The sequence below is a fragment of the Sinocyclocheilus grahami genome, unplaced genomic scaffold (assembly GCF_001515645.1).
Source record: "Sinocyclocheilus grahami isolate Dianchi unplaced genomic scaffold, SAMN03320097.WGS_v1.1 scaffold442.1, whole genome shotgun sequence".
NCBI lineage: Eukaryota > Metazoa > Chordata > Actinopteri > Cypriniformes > Cyprinidae > Sinocyclocheilus > Sinocyclocheilus grahami.
This window is the reverse complement of record NW_015505621.1, coordinates 2,422,895-2,434,990: the sequence shown is the minus strand read 5'-3', so window position 1 is coordinate 2,434,990 and position 12,096 is coordinate 2,422,895. Positions and strand designations below refer to the sequence as shown.

The 12,096-nt window shown below is 36.9% G+C and overlaps 1 long non-coding RNA gene across 1 annotated transcript; it reads right to left on the bottom strand.

Moving 5' to 3' along the window:
- Positions 1–140: 140 nt before the first annotated feature.
- Positions 141–11,206, bottom strand: LOC107552223 (uncharacterized). Its single transcript, XR_001604843.1, has 3 exons — positions 10,959–11,206; positions 1,403–1,465; positions 141–939 (listed from the first exon to the last, which is right to left on the bottom strand). It is a non-coding gene; the product is annotated as an uncharacterized lncRNA (long non-coding RNA).
- Positions 11,207–12,096: the final 890 nt, after the last annotated feature.

Below are 12,096 nucleotides of genomic sequence, written 5' to 3'. Positions count from 1 at the left end.
TAATTCATTTGGTAATTTTTTCCGTTTCCTCCATGCTGTAAACCTTATAAAAATTACAAATAATTCATTAAAAAAATTCATAAAAATAATCTGTATTCTTTTTACATAATAATAAACAAAAAAGAATAACGTAGCTGCTGGGCTTCAAAGAAATCGAGATTCCTGATTCTAGAACAAAAAAAAAAAAATGTATTACAGCTTATATGGAGATTTTGCTATTGTTTGGAAAGGAAGAGGTGCCCTCCCGGAAACCCTGTTGGGAAAATGTACGGGATATCAAAAAAAGTAATGCATTTTTAATGGCACCTTCAGCACATCTTCGACAGAAGTTCTGGGATTGTGCTGGGTGCATGATGACAGGCAATTGGGAAAGTAACACAGCGGTTGGCGTGATCAAGAGTCCTTCACGCAAACACACACACACACACACACACAAGTACACACTCCGTCACCACACTTGACACGATCCGTGTCTGAGCCGGGAGTTTCCTAATCTGTCTGCACCCAGCGAGGAGGCCTGGCCTCTGCCTTAATCTCTCAGGGAGAAAATCCGGGTGTCCCTTCGCCTCTGAAAGACACTCCCACCGCACTGCCACACCTCAAACACACCGACACGCACAAAGCGTGCTTTGATCGGCGCTAATACACGCCACATTTGATCCATGAAAATAGCAAATGACCCATTATGACATCACAAAAACTGGCGGCAAAACAAACTAAGACCCCAGAGCCGCCACAATGACCCGACGTGGTGTTATCAGAGAGAGCTCTGTAAATATGATTCAAAGGATCTTCATCTGAAATTCATGAGCCGTCGAGTGCCGACTTGTTCACAGGGGTTTTGTTTGTTGTCGAATTCCCATCAAATGAATGTGTTTTGCGAAGAAACAGATTTAAGGGGATAGAGAGGATATTATCGTCTGTTCACCCTCATGTAACCTAAAACACAATGGGACACAAAATTACTTACACTTCCATTTTGAAAGAAAGTAATACATTTATTCAGCAAGGATGCATTAAATTGATCAAAAGTGACGGTCAAGAGTTTTACAATGTTATAAAAAGATTTCCATTTCAAATAAATGCTGTTCTTATGAACGTTCTATTAAATCAAAGAATCCTGAAAATAAAAGTATCAGTTTCCACCAAAATACTGGACAGCACGAATGTTTTCAACATTGATAATTATAATAAGAAATGTTTCTTGAGCAGCAAATCAGCATATTAGAATGATTTTTGAAGGATCATGAGAGCATTTGACAAAATATTAACATTTAAATGGTAATAATATTTCACAGTATTACAGTTTTTACTGTATTTTTGATCAAATAAATGCAGCCTTGACGTGCATAATAGACTTCTTATAAAAAATTTTAAAAAACACATAAAAAAAAGTTCTTACCAGCCTTAAACTTTTGAATGTCACTCTATATTGGAGAAAGCCCAGGCTGCTCCATATGTGACCCTGGAGCACAAAACAGTCTTAAGTCGCTGGGGTATATTTGTAGCAATAGCCAAAAATACATTGTATGGGTCAAAATTATCGACTTTTCTTTTATGCCAAAAATCATTAGGATATTAAGTAAAGATCATGTTCCATGAAGATATTTTGTAAATTTCCTACTGTAAATATATCAAAACTTAATTATTGATTAGTAATATGCATTGCTAAGAACTTCATTTGGACAACTTTAAAGGCGATTTTCTCAATATTTAGATTTTTTTTGCACCCTCAGATTCCAGATTTTCAAATAGTTGTATCTCTGCCAAATAATGTCCTATCCTAACAAACCATACATCAATGGAAAGCTTATTTATTCAGCTTCCAGGTGCTTTCAGGTGACTTGTCAAGCTCCTAAAACTAACATAAAAGCAGTTCATATGACTAATTTTCTACATACTAAATCTGTTAAAGTTATATATGAAACTTGGTGTAAGGAACAGACTGAAAGTGTAAGTCGTGTACGCCGCAGTTCTGATTCATGCTGATATTCAAACGTGAAGTTCACAATATACACAAGCATATGCAATGATGATGAATGTTTTATTTAGATAGGAGTCCACATGAAAAATATGCACATTGCATACCTTCCCCAACCCTTGCATATTTGTTTATTAAAGATTTTGGCTAATCTGATAATGCATTCAGCTACCAACAAAAGTGCAATAATCTTCTCAATTTAACACACTTTACCACGCACCATTGCACATTTCCCACCAAAATTACTACTGATTTCATTTGGGCTGCATGGGAAGTTAACCGCTACAAAAGCAGGGCGCAACTGTGCTACTCAACTAAACTGTGACCAATTATCTGCGGAAATCTCTGGACATCACAGAGAAGATTGGCTTATTTGCGAAACCAATTGATAGTGCGGCGCAGAAGACTGTGACTGTGCAGCGTGGATCAGTGTGCACTTTCAGCGGGGCATGCTGTGCGGTTGAACACATGCTCAATGCAATGATGCAGTTTGGGCCGCTGTTATGGTGCTTTTTGCTCTCAGAGCAATACTTTGTGAAAATGAGGGGATATTACTGCAAACAATGATTTGAAAAGGGAATTGTGCATATAATAATTGTTTTAAGGGGTTTGATTTGGCATAGTGAAAAATGACAAAAGGCGCTTTGTGTCGACCTCTGCCATAGACAAAAGAGAAAAAAAATAGATTTACTGGTTCTCACTCATATTTGTAAACTTGCCAGGTTTGAATTTAATCATCTATGACACTTCAGAGCTACAATGGAGCTTTAAATGCATCTATACATACAATTTATCTATACATTTTTATATGTAATATATTTATAGTTTTATTATAAAATATATTATATATGTTTATATATTATATGTTATATATTTTATTGTATCATTTTTATATATTATATATTTTTATTATATTTTAACTATATTTAACTATTAAAATATATAATTGAATTTATTTTATGTAATTTTATATAATGTATAATTTAATATATTCATAGAAAAAATTGAATTTAATATAAATATATATAAACAAACACGTATATACAGCCTGTGTGTGTGTGTGAAATTATATATATATATATATATACACATACATACACACACACATACATTTTATATGTAATATATTTATAGTTTTATTATAAAATATATTATATATGTTTATATATTATATGTTATATATTTTATTGTATCATTTTTATATATTATATATTTTTATTATATTTTAACTATATTTAACTATTAAAATATATAATTGAATTTATTTTATGTAATTTTATATAATGTATAATTTAATATATTCATAGAAAAAATTTGAATTTAATATAAATATATATAAACAAACACGTATATACAGCCTGTGTGTGTGTGTGAAATATATATATATATATATATATATATATACACATATACACACACATATACATACACACACATATACATACACACACACACACATACCAATATACATGGGTGTGAGCAGACGATGCCAGAATTTGCATCTTTCAGCGAATCAATTCTCAAAGCTCCAGCAGATGATAACATCAAAATCAGCTCCTTCAACGCTTAACTTGCTAGGTTCAAAAAGGATTTTAAACTCCTGTCTGGTGGCTGCGAGAAATGTTTTGTTTTTGCAAGGGTGCCCTGGGAAGTTTCAAACACGTGACATTGGTGCGTACACACACACACACACACACACAACACATGGTTTCCAGTAGCACTAATCTCTAAACGGACAGAAACAAAACAAACAAAACGGCTCACATATGCTAGCATGTTTCTAGGGATAAGACACTCAATAGTGAGGGTGAGTTAATCTGGTTCTGGAGCAGGTGTAGCAACACAAGCATGCCAAAATCTGCCCTCTCCTCCCTCCTCTTGCCCTTTGGCCGCTTGCTGAGTCTCGGCTGTGCGTTTTCTCTTGTGTTTGATGCACGCGACCCCATCCCCCTTCACCTCCTCTCATTCCCGACCTCTCTTAGCACACACACACACACACACACACAATTGCAACATAAACACTGACAAACGCACACCGTTTGGCTGGTCAGACCTGTATTCCTGCTTCCTCTCCTAATTTACATCCTTTATCATTACGATGGGATTTTGCATACCTGTATGAATGCGTAGTCGAGTACTTCCCAAACAGACACCATAACCTATTGTTACAAGCAACACAAAATCCCAACAATGGCAGTTAAAGACTAATTTAGCTCATCGGAAAATCAAGTAATAGTCAATAAACACCCCATACCATATGGGTCTTCCTTAATTTAATTTCACGGAGTCAATTTCTGCGCCTGTGATCCTCGGGATAACCCTGAGTTCGTTCATGACTGATTAACAATGCACTAACAGATGTCTTCTTTGTGTCGATACAACGTGTGTGTATGTATGCGTTCGAGCGGGGGGTTGGTAGGTACACTGGTGTGTGTGAGCGTGTGAGTGTTCGTCTCATCCTTTTGAAAGGAAATCCCATTATAATCCAGATTGAATGCTGAGAGCAGTCAATGTCAACCTCGTAACCTCTTCAGAATCTCCAGGTTTGGGCATTTTGAATGAAAGTAAAGCCAAATCTGAAAGTAAAATCGAGGCTAAGGGCACAATAGCGGCTTAATTGGATTTAGTTCAAATGCATCACACTCCAAATGGGTAGAATTCATTTAGCACTTCATAATCACCAATTTTGTATGTAAATCATTGCAGTGATTAGCGCAATTATATTCCAAGTCTTTTCGTACTCGAGTATCTTTTGGTGTAGATCAATAAATTCGGTTAGGGCTGTACCAGGAGATCCACCAGTCAACCAATCTGCAAGTTAGTTTTGTGTTGAATAACAATGTTTTGGAATCTTTCATTGTAAATTGTGTGAATTTCTTGGATTGATTAAAGGACGAACAATGGCAAGAGCTACTTCGTCTCATCCTTTTGAAAGGAAATCCCATTATAATCCAGATTGAATGCTGAGAGCAGTCAATGTCAACCTCGTAACCTCTTCAGAATCTCCAGGTTTGGGCATTTTGAATGAAAGTAAAGCCAAATCTGAAAGTAAAATCGAGGCTAAGGGCACAATAGCGGCTTAATTGGATTTAGTTCAAATGCATCACACTCCAAATGGGTAGAATTCATTTAGCACTTCATAATAACCAATTTTGTATGTAAATCATTGCAGTGATTAGCGCAATTATATTCCAAGTCTTTTCGTACTCGAGTATCTTTCGGTGTAGATCAATAAATTCGGTTAGGGCTGTACCAGGAGATCCACCAGTCAACCAATCTGCAAGTTAGTTTTGTGTTGAATAACAATGTTTTGGAATCTTTCATTGTAAATTGTGTGAATTTCTTGGATTGATTAAAGGACGAACAATGGCAAGAGCTACCAGGCTAATCCATCAGCACAGACACATGGGGGTTTCTACATGCACGATGGGGCAAACAAAAGGATTTCAGTGCTTATGTAACACCCATATGGGCCTGAACTATGATAGAATCTGCATGGAGTAAAAAATAGATTGCATCTTATCAAAAACTCCACAGAGTAACGCTGCAAGAATTACACTTCCTGTGTGCTTATAAAACATCTTATGGATTAAAATGATTTTTTTTTTTTACAGAGCACAGAGTTACTACACATGTCAGCCTTGAAATGCTCTCAGGAAGCCTTTTAATAGCAACAAAAGACCGAGCAATATAATATATGTGCTATAAAACTAGCTGATACTTTGTCAATAACTCAGTCCACATTTCTGATTAACAAAAGTGTTATTTCCTGTATCATTTGCAAAATCGAACAGCCTTGTCAACTACTAATAAAAAAGGTGCTGTACAGAGCACTGCATGAATGAGTCATTAAACCCGTAAACAAGTTAGCATTTTTAAACCTCTGGTTCATTCTGCCTATAAGCAAGTGGGTTTTTGGTTGAATGTCTGAGATAATGTCTTAATAGAAGCTCAAGATATTTTCCCATTTTATTCTATGACATAAAATACACCAGTAATTCCTGCTTGTGATTTTATATGTCTTGAAAGAGGCAGTTGTTATAACAAGTGGCTAAAAGGGACTACAGAGTTTGTTGGGGACATTAAACGTCGTCACGTCATCACATCATCAATTTTTGTTTAACTTAAAGAGATAGTTCACCCAAAAATGAAAATTCTGACATCATTTACTCGCCCTCATGTCATTCCAAACCTGTATGAGTTGCTTTCTTATGTTGAACACAAAAGAAGATATTTTGAAGATTGCTGGTAATCAAACAGTCGGTGGTTGCCATTGACTTCCATAGTAGGGGAAAAAAAATACTAATGGAAGTCAATGGCAACCTCCATTGAATATCTTCTTTTGTGTTCAACATAAGAAAGCAACTCATACAGGTTTGGAACGACATGAGAGCGTGTAAAAGATGACAGAATTTTCATTTTTGGGTGAACTATCCCTTTAAACTTTCTAATTAAATTTTAGAATGTAATGAAAGATTTTGGAAGCTTAATGGTGGCGATGTTGAAGTCATGTGACCGTGGTGTAGTTTGCTTATAGCCTAACATTGGATGTGTACTTATGGCGATTGTATTTAGGCTTCCAAAATTCATAAATGTTGTTAAGACTATCATGATGAACAAAACATGTGCGAATCAAACTTTTGTTGGTCACAGAGCATATTTTCAGCAATAATCCAAAAGCCAATGGAAAAATCCCATTGGGTTTTTGTTAGGGATGCACCGATATGAACATTTTGCCCGATACCGATAACTGATAATTCTTTATTTTTGAAAGCCGATAACCGATATGTTGGCCGATAAATCTATATCCAAATTTTTATATACTTTTTGAGAGCCTGATTACAAAAAAGTTCTCATCATTAAAAGCCACATCCCGAACACTTCAACATAAGCAGCCTAGTTTGAACGGTGTACGTTTTAAAAATATTTTTACTCTCCCATTACCAAATTTAGTCATAAAAAAGTCTTACAAATAAATAAAATAATGCATAAATAATGCAAACAAGTCACTGGACATCATTACACGTGTAAAGAATCAAAATGAATGCGCCACAGATCAATAAAACGGAATAGCCTCTGCACGGACAATAATTAAATGATTTTAATTACTAAACTATATTGTTGATGAAAATAATAAGAGAAAAATACAAGTGGTTGTTGTTATTAATAATGTATTAATGATTTTGAAAAAGTAACAAATTAATACCACTGTTTTAAATAGCAGCCGTTGAGCTGCGCGTGCTGAAGCTGAAGAGCTGAATGAACATGGTAAACTGAAGCGTTTTGCTGGCAGCTTATTTAACTCAAGGAAATGCATCCTGAGATTAATATTAATACCACATAAACATAATATTACAACTTATATATGTACAAAATGATGCAGTTATTGCATGCTATAGTCAGAATGTGTGATCCTGTTGTGGATGCGCTCTTCCCATAACAACGCGCTGAAACACGGCAACTAAACCCAAAGAATTCACAACGTTTTATTATAATAATGTTCTCATTAGAATGTTATATACACGACATTCCCAATCATAGTTATTAATGTTGTGCACTGCTGTTTGAGCTGCGTGCGCTGAGCTAAAGATGTTCACCGGTAAACTGAAGCGCTCTTTTAACTTAACCAAACGCATTCTATACGAGATAAATCAGATATATATCAAATAAACACAATATTACAATGTACAATTGCACAAAAGGCTGCAAACGAACAGCGCGCATCTGAAGTGTCTCTGAAGGAAATAATGCATTATTTATCGGCTTTAAGATATCGGCAACATTTTCTTATCGGGCCGATACCGATAACAGAAAAAATTTGCATTTATCGGCCGATACCGATATGGTGGCCGATATATCGTGCATCCCTAGTTTTTGTCAAGGAAACTAGGGTGATGCTAAATTCCAGGTAAGCCTAAATATGAGGCTATTTCATCCCTGCAGCGCTCCATTTAACACATTCATTTAGACCAATTAATAATAAAAAAACTAATTTAATCATGCCCCCTGATCGACAGTTTTTAACAACAGCACAACAGAATGAAACACAATAGAGGGGTCAAAGTTGAAAATGCTTTTGTTCCTGTTTTGTAAGTCGCTTTGGATAAAAGCATCTGCAGAATGCATTAATGTGAAAGTAAATGAGAAGTTTTAACTTGACGGTGTGGGACACTGAGATGTATATACATTAACCATTTCAAAAATACTACAGATACTATGTACACTGTGAATAATGCTTGGATGAATAAGCATTCAATTTCATTTGCCATTACTAAACTGTCTTATGTACAGATCAGCATTACGGCCACCGCTGACCCTGCCCTGTAGATATCGGCATCAGTACCGGCCATTAAAAAAACCTATATTGGTTGACCACTAGTATATAGTGCACATGGGACACGACCGTAGGCCTCATTACGCAGTATTGCAGTGCTAAGCACATGAGAGAGGGGCAGAGGGATGTAGACTAGAGATTATTAACACGAAACACAGACTAATCAGTTCAACAGAAAATCCCCTGAACCACAAGAAGAACCACGGAAATGAGAAGACGAAAGAGAAACGACAGAAGGAGAGAGATTATTTGAAGAATTAGCAGAATGTTTGCAAAGAAAGAAAGAAAAAGAAAGAAAACGAAAGAAAGAAAGAAAAAGAAAAAAAGAAAGAAAGAAAGGCAGCTATTGAGACAAAAAGAGAATCATTTCAGTGGAACAAAACAGCAATTATTCTGTTGTTATTCTGTTGACGGTTTTCATAGGCAGTCATGTGTGGATGCATAATGTGCTGAAGAAGGCAACGCAAAAGAGAGCGAGAGGGAGTGTTTCTGGCATTGATGAACTCTACCCATGTTCATGCACGCTTGCGGAGTGTGAAGGACCGACCACGGTGTTGATTTGGTGAAAATGAGCCAAAATGCTTCAAGACATCCCTGCTTGATACAGCAGCACATCTGCTCAGCGATCACGAAGCCTGCTGAAATCATTCCTTAGTCTACTGAACCAAGACGCTATCATTAATATCTTTTGTCTGAGATGAAGACTATTAAAACCTCACAGATTAAAGGCTACTACTAACCAACTAGTCATTCAGCAGACGCTTTTATTTAAAGTGACAGTGCACTTATTACAGGTTCAATCCCACTCATAATGTATGCATTTACTTTTAGACCTGCTTCTTTTATACAAAGTACTCAAGCGGTAATGCTATAGCAATTTAATATGTACCACGGTACTGAATGATTACAATATTATTCCATGGTATTTACATCAGTCACCTACTTCAAAGAAAACCATGGTACAGTTAAAAAAAAAGTACCAAGTTTTGGACATGGTACTCAAACAGCATACAGCTGTCAGTCCTGTATCGGAGTCATTAAAATGGTTGCGTTCACACACATTTCGGTTATTTATGGCAGTGACATATGTGTCTAGCACGTTGCGGGTTTACATGTGTAGTTTCGGTAACTTACAGATCGCAGATGTGAGCTAAGTGTCATCTGAAGGTTTAAATTCAGTCATCGGTCAGTTTTGTGGTCTGCGTGCGACTCAAATGCTCTGCTCTTTACTCTGGTATAAAGAGATTTAACAGATTAAAATCATGCCTCAATTGAACTTTCGTCGTGTCAAATGTGACAAGACTTTGCTCTCGTCTCCCACTCAGACAGATCCATTTTTGCATTCTCTCAACTAAATGACTCTTTCCTTATAAGGGACTCAACTTTTTTAACTGCAGTTAAAAACATCTGCTGCACACACACCGACAGGTGGAGAGAGTCAAACGCTGACACACCAAAGCTCACGTCTGGCTCAACTTGATTCAGAGGTTTGAAATAACAAGATCTCTTTGGCTTTGATGCTGCCATATAAATGAAAATCTATTGTGCAACTCACTTTTAATTGCGTTTGAAACATGTAAAGCGGTTCTTAGTCAGTCCTGTGGTCATTTTAAACCATCTAATGTGGTTTCCATTACAGCAGACAGCTATTTTAACCATTCAGGGCGTGATATTACACCTAAACCACCATGGGTGATGACCTTTGACCCTTTACCATAATTCTATTTGACAGTCTTCAGAGTTTTTTATATTAAAAAAGGGTTGAAAATGGCAAATCACTATGTACTTGTGGAATATTTACTCTTCTTAGGTGTCTATTTTAATCATATATTTTACATAAGCATCTCGATATACATCAATTTGAATATCTATCTCTCTCTCTCTCTCTCTCTCTCTGTGTGTGTGTGTAAATCTCCTTAAACTACATAACAGTAGTTTTAAATATATAGTCTCATTTGCTAGTTTTGTGCAACTCACTTTTAATTGCGTTTGAAACATGTAAAGCGGTTCTTAGTCAGTCCTGTGGTCATTTTAAACCATCTAATGTGGTTTCCATTACAGCAGACAGCTATTTTAACCATTCAGGGCGTGATATTACACCTAAACCACCATGGGTGATGACCTTTGACCCTTTACCATAATTCTATTTGACAGTCTTCAGAGTTTTTTTATATTAAAAAAGGGTTGAAAATGGCAAATCACTATGTACTTGTGGAATATTTACTCTTCTTAGGTGTCTATTTTAATCATATATTTTACATAAGCATCTCGATATACATCAATTTGAATCTCTCTCTCTCTCTCTCTCTCTGTGTGTGTGTAAATCTCCTTAAACTACATAACAGTAGTTTTAAATATATAGTCTCATTTGCTAGTTTTAACAGAAAAGTAACAAGTCAACTTGGCACAAAGGCACGTAAGGTGTTTGAGGAATAACTGCTCGCATCCTAAATGACCTGCAGACAGTCTTTTGTGTTGTGCTCTCTTTCGTTGGTTAATCTGTGTTAAACTGGTTCGTTGTGAGCTCAGCGGTGCACAAATGCAACAAACATCAAAGAACAAATGTAACAAACATCAAAGAACAAATGTAACATCAAACACTGAATGTAGCGCCGTGACGTCACAACCATATATACGTCTTACCTTCCGCAGTTTACAGCGTTCCGTCACTCTACCTGCCTCAGTAACACTTCAGCACAATCTGCTGTTGGTTAATGTGTCAAACATGGAAAAGTCCAGTCCGCTCGCGGCTCCTGTCAGGGCTCTGGTTTGTGCTGTTATTCCCGGAGCATCGAAACTTCCCGGTGAATCAACCGCCAGGACGCGAGACGCGCAGCGCAACACGTGGATGACTGACAGACAGACTCTGAAACACTGAAGCTGAAAGTCATTTCTCTCGGGAATGAAACTGAGGCAGGGAGCGGTGCGCTAACACTTTATACAGAGCCACAGCGACACCCTTCGGTCAGAGATGGACACATGTCTGCTAGTTCACTCCTGGGATTAAAAATATCCATCATCTCTTTATTGAACATCTCTTAAATCATATACTTATCTGTCTGTCTATATCTCAAATTGCATCTATCTATCTATCCAGTTGTCTGTCCGTCCGTCTGTCTGTCTGTCTATCTATCTATCCAGTTGTCTGTCCATCCGTCCATCCATCTAGCTGTCTGTCTGTCTGTCTATCTATCTATCCAGTTGTCTGTCCGTCTGTCTGTCTGTCTATCTATCTATCTATCTATCTATCCAGTTGTCTGTCCATCCGTCTGTGTCTATCTATCAATCCATCCATCTATCATCTGTCTATCTATCCATCCATTCATCCATCTATCTATCCAGTTGTCTGTCCATCCGTCCATCCATCCAGTTGTCCGTCTATCTATCTATCTATCCATCCATCTATCACCTGTCTATCTATCCAGTTGTCTGTCTATCTATCCATCCATCTATCATCTGTCTATCTATCCATCCATTCATCCATCTATCTATCCAGTTGTCTGTCCATCCGTCCATCCATCCAGTTGTCCGTCTGTCTATCTATCTATCTATCCATCCATCTATCACCTGTCTATCTATCCAGTTGTCTGTCTATCTATCCAGTTGTCTGTCCATCCATCCATCTAGCTGTCTGTGTATCTATCTATCCAGTTGTCTGTCCGTCCGTCTATCTATCCAGTTGTCTGTCCGTCCGTCTGTCTATCTATCCAGTTGTCTGTCTATCTATCCATCCATCTATCTAGTTGTTTATCTATCTATCTATCCAGTTGTCTGTCCGTCC